This window comes from Tursiops truncatus, chromosome 17, assembly GCF_011762595.2.
Source record: "Tursiops truncatus isolate mTurTru1 chromosome 17, mTurTru1.mat.Y, whole genome shotgun sequence".
Taxonomy (NCBI): domain Eukaryota; kingdom Metazoa; phylum Chordata; class Mammalia; order Artiodactyla; family Delphinidae; genus Tursiops; species Tursiops truncatus.
In genome coordinates, this window is record NC_047050.1 from 68,448,686 (window position 1) to 68,468,505 (window position 19,820).

At 44.4% G+C, this 19,820-nt stretch overlaps 1 long non-coding RNA gene across 17 annotated transcripts in view; it reads left to right on the forward strand.

Annotated features, from left to right (window-relative positions):
- Positions 1–19,104, forward strand: part of LOC109549449 (uncharacterized) — a 167,831-nt gene extending 148,727 nt beyond the window's left edge. For 6 of the 17 annotated variants that reach the window (XR_012327419.1, XR_012327421.1, XR_012327423.1 and 3 more), the window contains one exon: positions 6,176–19,104. This is a non-coding gene — a long non-coding RNA (uncharacterized lncRNA). The remainder of the gene's footprint in view (positions 1–6,175) is intronic. The other 11 variants (XR_012327415.1, XR_012327420.1, XR_012327411.1 and 8 more) reach the window with 11 other exon arrangements.
- The last annotated feature ends 716 nt before the right edge of the window (positions 19,105–19,820 follow it).

The window sequence follows — 19,820 nt, forward strand, 5'->3', positions numbered from 1 at the left end:
AAGGAATGTTCTTGCCTAGGAGAACTTGTTGAAGGAAAATTTCAAAATAACTGGATTTAAAAGAAAAAATATGATCTTTGAGATGGGTAGATTTGTAAACTAGACTCTCTCTAGGGTCCGCTCTTAACTTAGATAACTCACTGAATAGCTGCAGTACTGGAGTGGAGGCCAATGTTATGTAATACTAGCTAACATTATTTGAGCTATTTCATGTTTCAGGAAATATTTTAGATAGTCTCTCTTCTAATCCTTGGAATAAGGCTATGTGGTAGGTATCGTTATTATCCTCATTTTACAGAGAAGAACACTGGGGCTTGGAGAGGTTAATAAGCTGCCCACAAGCAAATAGCTAACAAGTGAGGATTTCTAATTCAGGCCTGACTGACTCATAGCGCATGCTCTTAACCACTGCGTAGTGGGGAATAGAGATCCAGGCTGCAGGGACAGCAGAGCTGGGTACACATTTAGGGCTTTCCCTTTTCTTACTGGCTGCGTGATTAAAAATGACTGAGCCTCAATTCCCTCAGCAGTAGACTGTAGATAACACATTCCTTGCAAGGTGGTTTTGAGAATTGGAGACCATAAGTGTAGGGGTTTAATCCATAGCGTCACTTCTTTGTGACACCACTAGGTTAGACAGTGGAAGTTCCTGGGACCTGGGGTGGGAGGTTGTTGAAGAGGCTCTAGGCAGAGAACACCCACCTGTCCGCTGACGCCCAAGAAGCAGGCTGTGAGCTTCTTACCTTTCACATACTCTTTCTTCCCCAACATTTGCAAAGAGGAGGTCATGAATTTGGCGCTTGGTGCTAATTTCAAGGTGCTGCCTGAGCCTTCATGAAAAGTGCTACACTCAGAAGTATTTTTTTCTTATACCCATGAAACTCTCACCACAATCAAGATAATGAACATATTCATCATCCCTAAGAGTTTCCATATACCCCTCTGTAATCCCTCCTTCCAGCCCCTCCCTCATGTCCCCAGGCAACCACTAATATCCTTTTGGTCACTGCAGATTAGTTTTTATATTCTAGAATTTTATATGGGTGGAATAATACAGTATGTACTACTTTTTCCCAGCTTTTTCATTCAGCATAAATGATTTTGAGATTCATCTATGTTGTTGCTTGTATGATATCAATAGTTTATTCCTTTGAACTGCTGGTTAGTATTTCTTTGTATGGATGTACCAAAGATTTTCTTTTTTACATCTTTATTGAAGTATAATTGCTTTATACTAACAATGTTGTGTTAGTTGCTGCTGTATAACAAAGTGAATCGGCTATATGTATACATATATCCCCATATCCCCTCCTTGAGCCTCCCTCCCACCCCCCCATCCCACCCCTCTAGGTGGTCACAAAGCACCGAGCTGATCTCCCTGTGCTATGCTGCTGCTTTGAATGTACCAAAGATTTTCAATCCATTAACCTATTAATGGACTTTTGGGTTGTCTCCATTTTTTGTTGTTGTTGTTGTTGTTATTACAAATAAAGCTGCCAAGAACACTTGTATACATGTCTTTATATGGACATACTTTCATTTCTTTTGGGTAAATAACTAGATGATCGTATGGTAGGTACACATTTAACTTTTTAGAAACTGCCAAAATGTTTGCATCAGGAGTGTTTTAACGCTTTTCTCAATAGGTTTTGTACATTCTTTTTAAGTTTATTCTCAAATATTTATTCTTCTTTGTTGCTTTTATAACAAAATATGTGGTTTTCTCTACCATTTTACATTGTAACTAGTTATTGTTTGTACACATGAAGGCTATTAATTTCTGTAGGTTACTTTTATAACCTTCTACAGTATTGTATTCCTTTACTTGTTTGAGTTAGTTTTATCATTGAGTTATATAACCTGAAAATAGAGACTTTACATATTCTTTATAAATTTTCATGCCTTTAGTTGATTTTCCTTATCAAATTGCATTGGCTACTACTTCCAGTACAATGTTGAATAGTAGAGGAGATAATGAACATGCTTTCCTTGTTCTTGACCTTAGTGGAAAAGCCCCTAGTGTTTTCCCACTAAGGGAGATGTTCAAAAAGTATTCTGCAGTTCTTATTTTCTTAAATGGTTAAGTTGGAAATGCATATTGAATTTTGATGCTTTTCAGGCATCTCTGGAGATAATCACATTTTTCATTTGATCTATTAATTTTTCGGACTATATTAATATAATTCCTATTATGAAATCAACTGCATTCTTGGCATAAATGCCATTTGGTCATTTGCCTTCATTTATGAAGAATTTTGGGGGCGGGATAGGGACTGGGTATGAGAATTTTTATTGGTTGTTATTTTATTTCAGCACTTTAGAAATTTTATTCCATTGACTTGCGTCTATAATTTCTGTTGAAAAGTCAGTTATCAAACTTGTTGCTATTACTTTGAACGTAAGGTATCTTTTTTTATCTGGATGCTTTTAAGACTTTTCATTTGATTTTTAGCAGTTTTACTATGATATGCTTAGATGTAGTTTTCTTTATATTTAGCCCATATATGGGTTAAAAATTTCTTTATTCTGTAGCTTGATATCTTCCAGTAGTTTTAGAAACTTTTCAGTCAAATAAATATTTGAAATTTTGCCTTTTCCTCTTTTCATTTTTGGGATTTCAATTACACATATATTAGATGTTTTCAGTATGTCCCAAATGCCTCTTATGATTTTTTCTGTATTTTCTACCATAATTGTGTGTGTGTGTGCGTGTTCTTTAATTTGAATATTTTTAGTGACTCTGAGTCACAAATCTGCACTTTAGCTGCTTCTAATGTGCTATTAAAGACATTTACTGTATCCTCCTTTGTTCTCTTCTAAAAATTTTCTAGAATTCCCATTTGATGCTTTTAAAAAGGGATGTCAATTTTCTGATAATCTATTCCACCTTCCCATCTACTTCCTTGAATAGATAACTTTAATCTTGATGATAGTAAAGTCTGCATCTGATAACCCCAGTATGCGGATAACCTGGAGATTCACTTCTGTCATTTCCGCCCCCTCTTGGGTTTTGTTCACTTTTTTCTACTTCCTGGCATGCCTATACATTTTATACGTTTTTGATTGAATGTCTAAAAAAATGTAGGGGCTCTTGGTGAAGTGGTCTTTCTCCAGATAGGATTTAATTTTCTTTAGGCAGACGAGTATGAACACATCACCTTGGTTCCATGTGAGACTGGGTTTTGGGCTGTTAGGGCTGATCTATTTCAGGTTTGTTCTTCAATTTTAATTGAAATAGAGTTGACATACAATATTATTATGTTAGTTTCAGGTGTACTACATAATGATTTGACATTTGCATACATTATGAAATGATCATGAGAAGTTTAGTAACCATCTGTTTCCATACAAAGTTGTTACAATATTATTGACCATATTTCTTATGCTGAATATTATATACCTGTGACTTATTTATTATAGAACAGGATGTTTGTACCTCTTAATTCCCTACACATATTTCACCCATCCCCCTGACAACCACCCATTTATTCTTTGTACCTGTGAGTCTGTTTTTGTTTTGTTTTTTAGGTTCCACATATAAGTGAGATCATGAGTTGTTTTCTCTGATTTATTTCACTTAGCATAATACCCTCTAGATCCATCCATGTTGTTAGCAATGGGAAGATATTTTTAATGGCTGAGTAGTATTCCATTGTCTGTAGATACCACATCTTCTTTATCCATTCGTCTATTGATGGACACTTAGGTTGCTTCCGTATCTTGGCTATTGTAAATAATTGGCTATTGTAAATTATTGTAAATAATGCTGTGGTGAACGTTGGAGTGCATGTATCTTTTCAAATTAGTGTTTTTGTTTTCTTTGGGTAAATAGCCAGTAGTGAAATTTCTGGATCATACGGCAGTTCTATTTTTAATTTTTTGAGGAACCTCCATACTGTCTACCGTAGTGGCTGCACCAGTTTACATTCCCACCATCAGTGCACGAGGGTTCCCTTTTCTCCACACCCTCTCCAGCATTTATTGTTTGTAGATTTTTTGATGTGGCCATTCTGACTGGTGTGAGATGATAGCTCATTGTAGTTTTGATTTGCATTTCTCTAATGATTAGTGATGTTGAGCATCTTTTCATGTGAATTGCTTTGATTTTTGAATCAGGTACAGTGTAAACCCTCAAATTCTCTGTACTAATCATTGCTACTGTTAGGCAGTGAATACAAAAGACGTTACATAGTCAAAACTACTGAATCTTGGTGCCTTTGAATTCCCTCCTGCATCCTTGCTCTATGAAGCCCAGTTCATAGCACCTATCGTAACACCTCACGCACAGTAGATGCTTAGAAATGCTCGATTAACCATCCAAAAGGATGCAGTTATACCCCTTTATTTTGCAGGGATGTCCAGAAATTAACTTTTTCAGTCGTCTGGGGGTATCACTTTTTTTTTCTTTTTCTGAAATTCTCTCACGTCCAGAGACCTCTATCAGAGCACTGGCATGAGGCCTTTGATTTTTTATTTATTTATTTTTTTTTTTAAATTTTTTTTTTTGCGAGGCCTTTGATTTTTAATTACATGTGTTTAGTCAGAGAGCCGAGGAGGGGGAAGAAATAGCAGAAGCTATTGTTCTTGGCTATCCAGGGTCACAGTGGCACCTTTGTAAGCCTGAGAACTCAATTCCATCAGTGCATCCAGGTGGAACCAGTTGCAGGGCCTGCTGCCTGCCACCTGAACTGCCAAGGGCCTGATGAATGGACTGACATCCCAAATTAATAAATTCCTCTGTGACATTTACATGACTTGAGCACCGGAACAGCGAGTGTTCATAGAACACTTCCTCTAGGGAGAAATGTCACCTACAGAGAGCAAACCACTGATCTGAAGGATGTTTAGGGAGCACAGAACTGTACATAGAGAGGTTCTTTATAAAGGCGATGTGCACTGGGGCATTGGAAAATGTATTTCCTTTCCTGATTTAGAGACATTTTTGTTCATTTATTTATTCATTCCATATCTCTTGAACCTGCCCTGTGTTGGGAACTGGCAATACCGGAATGAATATATTTCCATCTCTGTTCTTAAGAGCGTTTCAGTTTAGTGGAGAAGATGGAGAAAGAGAAAACTAGCACATTCGGATCACCTTTATCCTAAGATGCTATTGACCTTAAGCTGCACTGTTAACTGAGTTATAGTTTATGAGGACAAAAGAAATACTATACAGTAAGTCCCCTACATACGAACAAGTTCCTTTCCAAGAGTGCGTTCATAAGTCTAATTTGTTCGTAAGTCCAACAAAGTTAGCCTAGGTACCCAACTAACACAATCGGCTACACTGTACCAGCTACATCACCACTGCTTTTATGCTCGATTCCGGACATCCTGGGCTTGAAATAAAGATACTATACTACTGTACTCTATACAGTACTGTACCGTAAAGTACACAAAAGCACAACCACTTGTAGAGGATGCATGCACGTGACAGTGTACACCAGATACGTGAACTAACTTACGTGATTGGACATGAGAATGCATGATCGCATCTTTGAAAGTTCGCAACTTGGAAGGTTTGTGTATAGGGGACTTACTGAAATGTACAAGTGGTTTTAAGACACATCTCAACTTCACAAATATTTCACTATGGAAGAATATGTGCATCTTACTTTTGAGGACATGGGGTTCTTACCTTAGCATGTGACATGTGCTGAGATGGAAGTATGAACCCCATTCAGGAAGACAGGAGGGGACCCCGCCCTAGAAAGGTGCCCCCCATTAACACCTGGGGTGATACCATAGGGTGACCATTGACATTTGTGCTTCGGTGATCTCTCTCTAAAGACCTCGGACTCTCCTCGGGAAGCAGAGCATTCTCTCTGAGGACAATGCTGGGGGGACACAGACAAACACTTCCCCTCTGGGGCCTCTTTCTAACATCCAGAATCTAACTTCAGAAGCAGGCCAGGGCATAATTTAAAAGGTCACCTCAGCTTGTTGCAAGGCAGAGCAGGCAGCTCTCTCTGTGTTAGTATTGGAATCTCTGCCTTGACACTAGCTCTGGGAACTTGAGCAAATAAAAGGACGAAGATGGCTACCCCCGAGGTCTGCTGGGACAGCGTATGACAGAAGTGTGCAGTGCGTTGTGTGTACTTTAAGCCTCAATAAATGGTTTTCCTGTGACCTCCCTATGCTGTGTTCTTCTCACTGGGCTGGGTTCTCTTATTAGTTTTTTTCAGATAAGCCGCCAGAAGATCCTCCTCCCTCTGCTTGGAGTTACTTGCAGTGCTTTGGAAGCAGGACATGGATCCCAGTGAAATACACCGTGCTGAAAACACTCTGGTCAAGTCTGGCCCTCGACACTACCCTCCACATTCCAACAGCCACGTTGTCTCACCAGGAAGAGAAGCTGGAGGTGTTTTGACTGACTCAGTGCTGAAATCAGGCTAGCAGAGACAGTGATTAGAGAGAGAGCCCCTTTCTTTGGTGCTCTTGGGAGCACAGCAGCTGTGCTCACTAAGAAAGGTAGAAATCAAAGAATCTTAGAATCCTCGGGGTGGAGGGGACATTAAGGAGCCTCAGTTCAGACCTCCATTCCGTGAAGGAAGCTGGCCAGAAGGTTGCCAGCTGTTTGGATGAGAACTCCCTGCTCATAAAGGCAGCCCAGTCCACGGCTTAGTTGGGTCCTGATTAGAATCTCTCAAGGCTGCACTTAACATTCCTTTCTGGAGCTTGGGGTTTATTTTAGTCAGTTCAGGTGCTGTAACAACATACCATAGACTGGGTGGCTTAATAACAACAGAAATTGATTTCTCACAGTTCTGGAGGCTGGAAGGTCCAATATCAAGGTGCCAGCAGATTCAGTGTCTCATGAGATCCCTCCTCCTGGTTCATAGATGCTGTATTACCGCTATGTCCTCACATGGTGAAAGGGGTGAGGGAGCTCTCTGGGGTCTCTTTTATAAGGGCACGAATCCCATTCATGAGGGCTCCACGCTCATGAACTAATTACCTCCTAAAGGCTCCAACCCCAATACCATACCATTGGGGATTAAGATTATAACATGTGAATTTGGGGGTGGGGCATTGCACGATCCTCTCCCAAGATCATGTGCTTATTGGCTGAATCCAGTTCCTTGAAGTTGTAAGGCTGAAGTCCCTGCTTTCCTGCTGTCTGTCAGCCTGGGGCTGATCTCAGGTCCTAGAAGCCACTACAATTTCTTGCCATGTGACCCTCTCACAACATGGCAGCTCATTTCTTGAAACCCAGCAGGGGCAATTCTTGATCCAGTCTGCTAAGATGGAGTCTTATATAATGTAATGTGATCGTGGAGTGACTATCCCATCACCCTTGCCATATTCTCTTGGCTATATGCAGGTCACAGATTCCACTTGTACTCAAGAAGAGGGGGTTATACTAAGACACGACTAATTGAGGGTCACCTTAATGTGTGTCTGCCACACAGATACGTGATTAAGGTTTACATTTTTTTTTTTAATAAGAAAGACTTTGGTATATCATATTCCAAAACAAAATCTTTTGGGTAGCACTGAGTTTCAAACATCAGAGTTAACAAATTTTAATTTCAGCAGGGCTAAGGAGCTTTAAGGTAGAAGTCATAGTTATAAGTCATAGATATAGGATATAGATGGAGAAGTCAGAGGTATAAGACATAAGAGTTCAGAACAAGTAAGAGCTGAGATTGATGGGCAAGTAGAAGAGGATGGTGATTTGGATTTTCTCAAATAGCTGTTCAGGTTCCTGACTGTATCAGTTATCCGCTGATGTATAACAAACTTCCCCAAACTTTGTGACCTAAGGTAGCCACCAATTACTATTGCTCCTGACTCTATGCTTCAGCTGGGTCGTTCTGGTTTCAGCAGTCTTCCTCATCTGCCCGCCATCAGCTGAAGGTCACTAGGTGGAGGTTGGCTGGTGTTCCTTGGTTTTCTTCCACATGGTCTCCCATCCTCCAGCAGGCTAGCCTGGGCTTGCTCACGTAGCAGTCACGGGTTTCCCAAGGGAGAGCACAGGTGTGCAAGGGCTCCTGAGGTCTTGATTTGGAACTGGTAACCCATTGCTCTCACCACATTCCATTGGCCTGAGCAGGTCATGAGGCTGGTCCAGATAAAAAGCACCAGTGAAACAGGTTCCCTTCTTCTGATGGGAAGAGCCTCAAAGTGATGCCGGAAAGTGGCCAGATTCAGGGAGGAGTGAAGAACTGGGGTGGCTATTTTTGCAGTTGACTACGATGACTCACGCATATGTGTGTGGTTGAAGTTGGCTGTCTATGTAGGGAACATGGGGCAGGAAGAAAAGCTAGATAATTGAAAAAAATTAAGGTTGTACAACACCTCATTAAATAAAAGTTAATTTGCTGAAAGTGTTATCAATGCTTCTCCTACAGTCTTCTCTAAATCCCTGGAACCAATCTGGGAAGGACAGAGAGACATACAGTCAGGTTTCACCCACCCAAGCTTGCATGATGGCCTTTACAGGACGCCTGTGGTGAGGGGATTAGCCTCCAGGACACAGGTGCTCATCGAAGTCTGGGGACTAGTACAGGCTGGTGGGGAGATGAGAAACCCTTTTAAGTAGTCAGCAAGTTGAGACAGCAGGGCAGGAGAGGACCCAGAGATTCAAACTCAGGGTTGGAAACTAGATAATTAGGTAAGATGACGTTTGAATAGGTCAAAGTCTGGATTCTTGTAAACACCAAGTAACCACCATATTGTTTTTCCTATATGTGACCTGTAGCATTTTGCTGTGCTGGGGACACCTGCTAAGGTTCCAGCGTGATCCTAAATAATAACTTGGCATCTCAGGACTTTGAAAAGGCATATTAAGTTCTTAATATAGTGCCTGGCCCATAGCTCTCAACAAATGATTGCCATTATGCTATTATTACTATTTTTGTTTAGCTACAATTTTGCATATTGAATTTTTTGGTTTTCACCCCTCTCTTTATCAAGATGCTCTGTCCCCGTGAGCACTGCTGTCAGTCAGGTGAGTGGGAACCCAGCTTGAGGAAACAGCTGGGAGGGGGTGGAATGGAGGTGGTGGAATACGAACACATTCTGTATCCTTCCTAAAAATGGCTCTCATGGGAGAAAATTACTAATCACTGCCATTCTTCTGCATCTGGTGTTAATTATTCCAGGTAAAGAACACTAAAAATGGAGTGTTAAGTTCTTAATTTAGAGTATTTGGGTGTGGGGGGGTTGGAGTTATTCATTTTATTAGTCACTATCCAAGGCTTTGAAAAGAGAAGTTCTGATGTTGAAGGAAATATAGATCACTTGGGTTATGAGGCTTTTCTTTTGAATACCCTTGCCCTGGATTTAGAAACAGGTGGGCCCTTGCAGGTTTTTTAGGTGTTTGGTGTGCTCTAATATGAGAGAGGAATGAGGGTAAGTAACCAAGATGAACTTCATACTCACACGGACTATTGCAGTCGCCTTCTAATCAGTCTCCTGCTTCCACTCTATTCCCCTCCAACCCTTTCTCCGTATGGTTGCCAGAGTGGTTCTCTTAAAATCAGATGTTGACATTTCATCAAAAGCAGATTTCCATTACACTGGGTGAAATCTCATTTCTTACTTAGGACTTCAGAGCATGGTCTTGTACTCACATCTTCAAATGCATCTCTTGTCTCCTCTTTGTTGACTAAGCTCCAGCCATATTGGTTTCCTTTTAGCTTGTTTCTGCACCTGCAATGCTCCCTCTCATAATTCCCCCCTTCTTATCCTTTGGGTCTCAGCCTAAATCATCTTCCTATAGAGGTTTTCCCTAATCGCCATTTTAAAAGCAGAACCTCCTTAAGACATAAGAACTTTTGTTCTTTTCAATTCCTTGATTAGTGACTCATAACATGAACAGCCCTACCCCCCCACAAACGCTTTAAATTTCCCCAGCCAGTCGTTTTTCTCTCTTAAATAGACAGTAGTGATATCAATGGATAATTATTTTATTTGTTAAATTGTACAGTGCCTTTCTATCCCCCTATCCTGTGGCCAGAGCTTCCTATCATGAACCGGGTTCTGCCAGGCCCATCCAGTCCTAAGGTTGAGCAGGCCCAGGAAAAGTCATCACACAGTGAGGGTAGGATGAGGCTTGAGCAAGTTCAGGGAGCAGAAGTAAGTTACATAAAGCCCGTGTCATCTACCACTGACGCTGTCACGTGGAACCCAGGTCCGTGCTGATGCTACGCAGGATTTTGTGTTAGCGACTCATTTCCTTTGTAAACTCTCAGATTGTGATGTTGTCCTGCATCTTCTGGATGAGAAAGGCACATATCCAGAGAGATGGGATTCCATCGTAAGCGTCAGCATAGTACTTGGCAAATAGAAATCACTTCGTAAATCTTAGCTACACGGATACTTTCTCCATCACAGGTAACTATCAAAATGGCCCCCTGCCCTGGAGCAGGTAGAATTGACTGACTCTATCTGTCCTCCCTGTCGGTGGTGGTTAATACATTTTTCTGCTGAGATCTTCCGACAGACGATGCCAGATAACATAACGGCGGAGTCGATGGTTTAAAATTGCCCACTGTATTTCCAACATAAGAAACAGAGCGCTCCCGCATGAAAAGGAGCCCGCGGTGTGGATCTCTTTTTCTTTTGTCTGCTCCAGAGTCACTACGGATGGGCTGCATCCTGGATGTGGCTGATCAGGTGTGGAATGATAGAAAGATAAGATCTTGTGAAGGGGATTTATGGTTGTTAAATTAATTGAAAGACTTCAGGATCTACAAATTCATATTCAGAGTCCAAACTATTTGGAAAATATGTGAAAATCAGTGAAAAATTCTGGACTATTTTCTTTGTGTGTTTGACTTTGGACATGGTTGGGGTGCTTTTGTGAAGAACTAACAAGGAGAGAGTCAGTGACTTGAGGGGACTGACCCAGAGTCTCTATCTCTGTACCTGTTGGACTGACTTTTAGCTTTATTTCTGGTCCCATGGAGAAGAATATTGATCATGTCTAAGAGTATACAACACTACATCAATGCTTTGTTAGTTCTTAGTTAGTTTGTTAGTTCTATAGTTTCCCTATAGAAACAGGGAGCATTAGGGTTGGAAGAGAGTATCCTGGCCAGCACTCCTAATTTGGCAGTTAGGGAAATTCAGGTTCAGAGAGGTTAGATGGTGGCCCAAATCTTAGGGGCAAGTTAGCCGAGGAATTGGGATTCAAAATAGGACTCTGGTCTCATCTTGTCACGTACTTCCTGTTGCATCAATGAAATGAACCTACTAGCTACTGTTCTTACTATATCCTGGAGGAACAGAAGCAGAGACTGGCAGGGACTAAATGAAAGGAAGCGGTGATGTGGGTCTTCTACCCAGCACGTCACATCCCCACTCTTCTCACACTTGCACACTACTTCGCGGTGGATGCATTGAAGCTTCATTTTTGATGCACAAGCTGTCGGGCCATCTTAGAGGGATGGTCCTTGGCGTGTCTTAATTAAGATCCCTTGACGATAATCAAGATAATGTTATTAATAACCATAGCTAATATTTTTGGAATAATGATGAGACAGCTGTCTATAAATTGTACTTTTTAATCCTTCATGACAGCCATAGGAGGCGAACACTGTGATGATTCCATGGACAGGTAAGAAACCGAGGCATAGAGAGGTGAATAAGCTACCCAAGGTCACCCAGAGGGTAAATAATGAAGCCGGGATGTGAGTTCTGTTCTGTTGTCACTGGGTTTTACCAAGGGTTCAACATCACTACTTGCACCCAATCAGGAGCTAAAGGGAACCTGTAGGACACCTTGGGTCCCTAATGCCTTGTGTAATAATGGCCACCCCAAACACAAATGTGAACAGAAACATACACCCCCATATGCAGTATGGCGTTAAGGGGTCCTTTACCTGCTCTGCCGTCTCTTGCTTTCTTACTGTTTTTGAAAATGAAAAAATCTGCACTTTTAAGAATAACTAAATGTAATGTGCAATAATTGATTCACTGATAGATTAAACAAAAAAGCAAAAAGAAAACCATAGTTTTAAGACATTATTATTAAGACAGTTAGGGAGATTTAAATGTGGACTGTATATTACCTAACACTATATCCATGTTAAATTTCCTGAGCAGGTTGTTTTGTGATTATGTCCCAGATCTTAGGAGTCAGAACTTAGGGGTAAAGGGCCATGATATCGAATTTGATCAAGTGCTCTTACTGGTAAACCTAGCAGAAGGGTGTACAGGCATTCACTGTATTATTACTTCAACTTTTCTGTACAATTGAATTCTCTATAATGAAAAATTGAAAAAACTCCCACTTTTTATAGTTACCACAAAAGTAAAACATTTTTATTGTGTAAAATAAAAAACTTGGTAAAGAAAAAATTGAAGAATATAAATATATAATCCTACAACCGAAAGCACTGGTTTTAAAAAATCTAAACTGTGCACAGATAGAAATAGATACTACATCGTCATCCTGTAATACATTGTGGACATGTGCATACGTGACTCAAACAAAAGTTTCATAAAATTATAGCTGTCTTTGCTATGTTCACTGCCTTTTATACGTCCGTCCAATTTCTTTTTTCTTTTCGCCACGCTACGCGGCATGCAGGATCTTAGTTCCCTGACCAGGGATCGAACCGGTGCCCCCTGCAGTGGAAACACGGAGTCCTAACCACTGGACCACGTGGAAATTCCCTCCATTCAATTTCTTAAAAAAATGCTTGCTTGATTTACAAACCCACTAGGCACCGATAGTTTAAAACACATGACCTAGAATAAGTTGCTGTTAAGTGATAGGAGTCCTGGACCCAGGGTCACCCTCCACAATCTTCCACTCCCGGTTCTATTATTTGAGGTCTTCCTGGGCATCCCAGGATAATACAGGACAGAAAACAGTCTGCTTTGCAAGATCTTGGGGTATTTTCCTGACTTCATGTTGCCCAGAGGCAGTGCATCTCCAGGTGGGCTTGGCTGCCCTCCAGTGTACCAACCTTCACAAAATCTCACGGAAACAAAGTCCCCTCCAGATGGCAACGTCTTCCCTCCCCTCCACTTCCTGCCAGTCTCACCCAAACAACCCACATCTCTTTATAGGTCGATGGCACCTTGGCAGGAGACACCAGGGAAATGAGCCGGCATAATCCATTCTTCAGGTCAGAGGTGTTTGCGGCCATGGATCGAATTTGGTGATTTCCACAGGACTTGGAGAGTCAGAACTTGAAATCTGGACCAGGATGTTTCTCATTTCTTAGTGTCCTGGTACTGCTCAGAGCTATACAACATCCTTGAAATATCCAGCATCAAAAGAAGTGGTAGGGCTTCCCTGGTGGCGCAGTGGTTGAGAGTCCGCCTGCCGATGCAGGGGACACGGGTTCATGCCCCGGTCTGGGAAGATCCCACATGCCGCGGGGCGGCTGGGTCCATGAGCCATGGCCGCTGAGCCTGCGCGTCCGGAGCCTGTGCTCCGCAACGGGAGAGGCCACAGCAGTGAGGGGCCCGCGTACCGTAAAAAAAAAAAAAAAAAAAGAAGTGGTAGAACATCAAGATTACATAAATGCTACATGGCAGATATGGGAAGGATGGCTGATCCCAGCTCAATACCTAACAGTAACCCAAGCACGGAGGAGGCTAGCCTTCTTCCTGCCCCTCTTTCTGTTTTCCTTCTTTCTTTCTTTCTTCCTCCCTCCTTTCTTTCTTTCCTTTTCTTTCTTTCTCTTTCCTTCTTTCCTTTTCTTTCTCTTTCTTTCTTTCTTTCTTTTTCTTTCTTTCTCTTCCTTCCTTCCTTTCAGAAAATAGCTTTGCATCTTTCACTTCTTTCACTGCGACATTCAATGCATTTCAATATAATTACTTGCCTTTTCTGCTAATGGTATAGGTTTGGGGAGGGTAAAGACTGTGTGAAATTTTTTCCCCCTCTGCATTCTTAAAACTTAGCACAGAGTCAATAGTTATTTGTTAAATGAATGAATGAATGACTCTTGGGTGTAGTGACCCAGCTCCAAGGATATATAAAGAAACACAGGCCATCAGGGAGCTTTTGAAGCACTGGCCAGTAGAACACAGTGGAGAGAGGTGCAAACTCAACATTCAGGGACTGAAGACCCTCAAGGCCAGTTCATTCCCACTTCATCTGTGGGCCCCGCAGATGTTTGCTCAACAGTGACACTTGGATGGACAGCAGACTCTCAGAAGTAAACACTGGCCATGGTCCTAGCTTTCTCCATCACAGTCCTGACTCTTCTCCAAACTCTGGACTTTTCAAATAGGTGCTGTAAGAACTGGTTCATGCTATGGAATAACCTGTGTTGTTAATTGATGGTTAAAACAATAGCACATGCACACATACACACACACGCACACGCACACACACACATACACACACAGAGTCCACAGAACTATGAATAACCAGTCTATTTGTCTCCTTCAAAGGACCTTGAAGCCTTCTGGTTATGGTGACCTGAAGAAGTGGGCAAATCCTCTTGGCCAAAAGCAGGTGTGAAACTGGACAGATTGATCAGATAAGCCATTTCAGGTCCCAGCTGCATGATCCATGTTTCAAATTCCCCTTTCTTCTTCCTCCTTGCCTCCCCCCTTCTCTCTCCCTCTAACCGAACCCCTTCCTTTGACAAGTATTTATTGAGAGCCAGGCCAACCTGGGTGGGAAAACCATTAAAACATGATCACACAAGTAAATGTATCATGAACAACTGTGATAACAGCTACGAAGGAAAACTACTTCTGATACCCTTGAGGACCCCAGTCAGTCTCCTACTTCACAAAGAACCTGTGTTCAAGTGACATCATGACTTCTCAGGGATGACTTGATGGGAAGCCGAAGTTCTCGGGGGGCGTCTGTCAGTGAACTTCGGAGGACGCGTGTCGTGGGTAAGAGGAAACTTTGGAGATAGACTGTTGCGCCTATTAGCTTTGTGACCTTGGCTAAGCTCCTCCTCATCTGGGATAAGCCTAAACTGGGATAATATCATCCACCTAATAGAATTGTGGAGAGGAGAAAAGGAGGTAATTCAGGGAAGTGCTCAGACAAGCGCCTAGAGTGTAGTCAGCACCCAGTAAATGCTGGGTGGACTGGGAGTGTCTTAGAGCGCATGACCAAGGAGCGGCGTGGCAGTGGGGTGGCAGGCAGGGGACAACTTAGACAACAGCAGTGGCACTGACTTCCTCAGCAGTGGCCCTGTGATAAGACTCTGCCTACAGACAGTGAACCAGGTGGAATATTCAGAGGCAGGGAGCGTGATGGGCCCAGAGCCAAGGGAGGAAAAGCCATCGAGATGCTGCCGGCCATGCCGGGCTGGGCTACGTGCATGAAGAGCGTCGACAGGGCTTTGCACGTGGTAGGAGGTGAGGACAGAGTTAGCCTGCAGAAAGCCAGCAGTGAGGTGGTGAGACCATGGGGGGTGAACACCTCCTGCCAGAGGAAAATCTGGTCAAAGAATGGTGGTCAGTAGCTTAAGGGGACAGTGGCAATCGGGATGGCGACAGGAGGACACATTTTAGATGGAGATAGTAGGTAATAGGAGGGTCTGTGGAGTTTGGAGACCAGGAGGTCGCCGTCAGCATGGTTTTGCTGGTGATACTCTATCAGGGTTGCTGCCTGGGGTATGTGTCGGCGGAACGGTTAGGAGTCATTACACTGACCATGGAGACGAATTGAAGTTCAAGGACGGGAGGAGGCAGCAAGACCGGGAGAACCTGGAGGGGCCAAAGTGGCCAGCAGACTTAAAGAGCAGGAGAGAGAAAGCTTTAGAGAGCTGCGGGCGGAGGGTGCTGAGGCTTTCTCAGCACAGGAGGGGGCCCTGGAGGGAGTGAAGATTCAACCAGCTGTGTGGCCAGCACGACGCCCACCATGCTAGGTGTTCAATAAGGTTGACAGTGCAATGAACCCTCAGACGGGCTAGGGAACGTGCATCTTGTTATTCCCATTTTGCAGATGATCAGAGACACTTAGTGTTTTACATAAGGTCACACAGCCAGACAGTGGGAGGGCCAAGACTCAAACTTGGGGCTCCAGGGTCCTGGCCTGGGACTCTCTCCTTTCAGCACAATGCTGCCCTCTTAGGATTTGTTGTCTGGCCCCCTGACTCAGGGCCAACCTCCTGTCCCCCTGACAGACTATGGGAAGCCAGGCAGGAGGGTGCTGTGCAAAGGAATTTTCAGTTCAGATCCTACTTTTCCACTTGTAAGTTGTGTGGTCTGGGCAAACGTTTTACCTCTTTGAACCTCGTTGTCTCCTCTGTCCAATGGGGGTGATTCAGCCTTTACCCAGCTGTATCTGGGCCAATCAGCTAGAATGTAAGCTCCGTGAGGGCCGGGCCTTTTGTCTGCTTTTTTCACTACTGGATGTCCAGCACTGGCGCCTAGAACAGGGCCTTGAAGAATGCAGTGCCCCATACTTAAGGCTGTTATTCCCAAATATGACCACAAGATGGCAGCAAAGGAGAGCGGGTCCCAAGACAAGGCTGTCACAGTTCTCAGGACTCCTACACACTTCCAGACACCAGGTCTCCCTGCATTAGGACATGGAGGGCTCTCATTGCTTCCTGAGCTTCCCTGACTGTGGGCCGTGCAGATCCCAATTACTTAGCGCCTTTGAAGTGGCCCGCTGCTGCTCAGGTGTGAAGGGAAGCACATTCCATGGGATGCTTTCCGACTGTGGTCTAGCAGAGCTGTGTAAACCACAAAGAAGGGCACTGGATTGGATCTTGAGTCTTAAATGGTGCCCCCTGGGGCATTGGGGTGGGGGATGAGGAATCAGAGTGGGGTGTGGCTTAGATGCCTGGATTGGGAATGTCTAAAGGTATCATCACCTAAACAACAGTTGATGAGGAATCTTTACACCGTCATCTCATTTTGAGACTGGTGTTATGGTTATGGCTGGCGCCTTCAGGTTATATCTCAAATATTTCCTTCTCAGAGTTGTTTCCTCTCATTGAAAGTAGCCCCCACTTTGTATCACACTTTTTCAAAGCACTTACCGCCATCAGAAGTAATTTTGTCTCTATTTTGTAAGTTGCTTTTGTGTGCCTGTGGTTCTCCACTCACCAGGATGTTTAGGACAGTGTCAGAGGGGATTCTAGAAGTGGAGCTATGCCTGGCATACAGGCGAGTGCTCAGACAAGAACTGATGAACGTGGAACAAATTGCACCCCCTGTGTAGCTGCCCCTCTCATGACATCCTGAACTTTTCCTATGATGCATGGATCACACAGTTTTTGGGGGATTTGTCTCTCGTTCTGCTCCCCAGGGGTTGCAAGCTCAAGGAGGGAAGGACCACATCCCACGTTCAGTGCCCTGTCCCTGGTGTCTTGCACAGTCCCTGGCACCTGAGGTGACCAGAAAATATTTAGTGGTGGCTTTCTACCCAGGATCACATTGAATTGACACGCCAGCCTCGTGAGGGACAGATACCTACGCCCTTTCTACGTGTCGGGGAGACCGAGGCTCAGAGAGATGAAATAACTGTCCCACCAGGCATTGCAGCTTAGAAGAGGTGGAGGCAGCCTTTGAACTTGGAACTCTACTACCTCTGAATGCAGACATGACCTGAGAAGGAGAATTTTGACTTCTGCTGCTCGTTCTCTCTCTCTTCTTAGTTCCTTTTACTGAGTCTCTTAACCTCACCTCAATCCTCTTATCTGCAATCGGCTTCCAGAGAGGATTCAGATCACCTTGTCTCGCAGGCAGTTGCATCAAGATCCCCGCAGTCCCTGTAACTGGTGGTTATACGGGTACTTGAAATAGCCTCCCTCTGCTGCCTGCTCTCTCTCTGCTTGTTCTGGGCTCTGCAGAAGTGCTCAGCAGTGCCGGTGCCCAGTTTCTGCAGGGCTGGATTCTGCCGTACATGCTGTAAAAAGGCGAGGGCTCTGCCCCAGGCTTTCCTGTGCCCTGCTGATCACCCGCCTCCTCTCCTCCAGGAGCTTAGCCTTGGGTGGCAAATCCCGGCCTCCCTTCCTGCACTGGATTTGAGGCTAATGGCATTTCCTCTGCCGGCTTTGGAGGTATGCCCGGCGGCCCCCATGCTGCTCTCTGCAGCCTGCCTGCCCTGCCCTCACTGCAACAGACGGAGAAAATAAATGAAAATGAGGTGAGTGGGGAGGAAACCTAGTGAGCGGGAGAGGGACTGGAATCCAAGACGGAGGCTTCAGCTAAATGGAGCTGTGGGATCTTTAAGCCACAAAGAAGATCAACAGCAAAGCAAAGGGTAACAGACCAGGGGCCATCTTTGAAATCCAAGATTTTATCTAAAGGCAGTGGCGGCTGTGGGTTCTGAAGGAGTGAAACGGAGCAGGACCCTGTGGGGCTCCTGGGAAATAGGCTTCACTCAGCCTCCATGACCTTCCCTGAGTTCCAACTAGCAGGTTCAAACCTTGTAATCAGGGAAGGGAGGGAATGCAGAGACAAGGGAGGAACAGTCAAGAAACAATAGTGCAGCCTTGGGGCTGGGTCCTGGTTCCCCCTCAAGCATACACACAACAACACCTTTGAGCTGTTTTGCAGATACTGAAACCTTCACCAGGTGGGAGAAGTTAACTGTGTGCTGCCCACAAGCACCAGACCCCAGACCGGGAGGAACCGGAAGGTTGATGATGCCACTCCCACGTACCTCCCCACCAACCAATCAGAAGAGTGTCCACGAGCTGATCGCGCCCTCTTTGACCCATTACCATAAAACTTCTCACTACCCCCTCCAGGTCCTGACACACAGTTTTGAGGGCATTAGCCCACTGTGGCCCCTTTGCCTGGCAGAGCTGTTAGGGGAAGAACACTGACTGAAACCACCTGCCCTGGCCAGGCACCACAGTAACCACTTGCATGACTTATCTTACAACAGGAGGTCCTGGTAAGGAACATGGAACTAACAAGCCACCACCAACCGGAAGAATTCGGGAAAGGTCAAAAGGAGACACCAGTCCGCATGGCCTACCAACCTCCCAGCATCCTCCTCGCTGGAATCCATCTGGGCTGAGCAATGCACGCGCCACCAGAAAGGACCCTCAATCAGAATGGTTGGCCAGAGACAACCCGTAAACTCACCCGATCACCATAAAACCCGAGACTGTGAGCCACGTGGCAGAGCCGTCCTCCTGGCATCCCTCACCCTCCTGCTCTACCCCCAGGCGCCCCTTCCCAATAAAGTCTCTTGCTTTGTCAGCCCGTGTGTCTCCTCGGACAATTCATTTCCGAGTGTTAGACAGGAACCCACTCTCGGGCCGTGGAAGGGGTTTCCCCTTCCTGCAACAAAGCAACAAAGCTATTCTTTTCTACTTCACCCAGAACTGTCTCCAAGATTTAATTCAGGGTCGGGGTACAGAGGCTGGATTCGGCTTCCAGAGGACACTCACGGAGGACTCTGAGCCCGGGGTGGGGATGGTATCTACATTCTTTTCACAGCCCTCCCACCCTCTTGCCCAGGATGCCCTCTTGGAAGACTTTTTGGGTCCATTTTGTTACCTGTACCAATGGAAGACTGTGGTGGATGGCGTGGAACACACTTCCAGAGGAGGCGGGGCTGGATAAAGAGGTGGGTAAAGAGGGGTCAGGGACCAAGTGTGGAAGGGCTTTCTGGGGAGTTTGGGCCTCTGAGCAGGCAGACCTGGACCCTGCTCGTGTACATCTTCCTTCCTGTGTTCGCTTAGGGGTTCATTCATTCAACAAATGATTTTGAAGACCTACTATGGCTAGTCATGACATCAGCCACAGCGTTAGAAGCCAGAATGAGACATGGTCCTGATGCAGAGAGTTCACATCTGACACGGAAGCCTGAGATGCCATCAATTGATTATTTGGGCTCTGCATGTCTTTCCTTCACTGAATCTGTTCCTCTAGGAGGCCTGGATGCTACTGGCCTTGAAGTTGGCCAATAACAATAT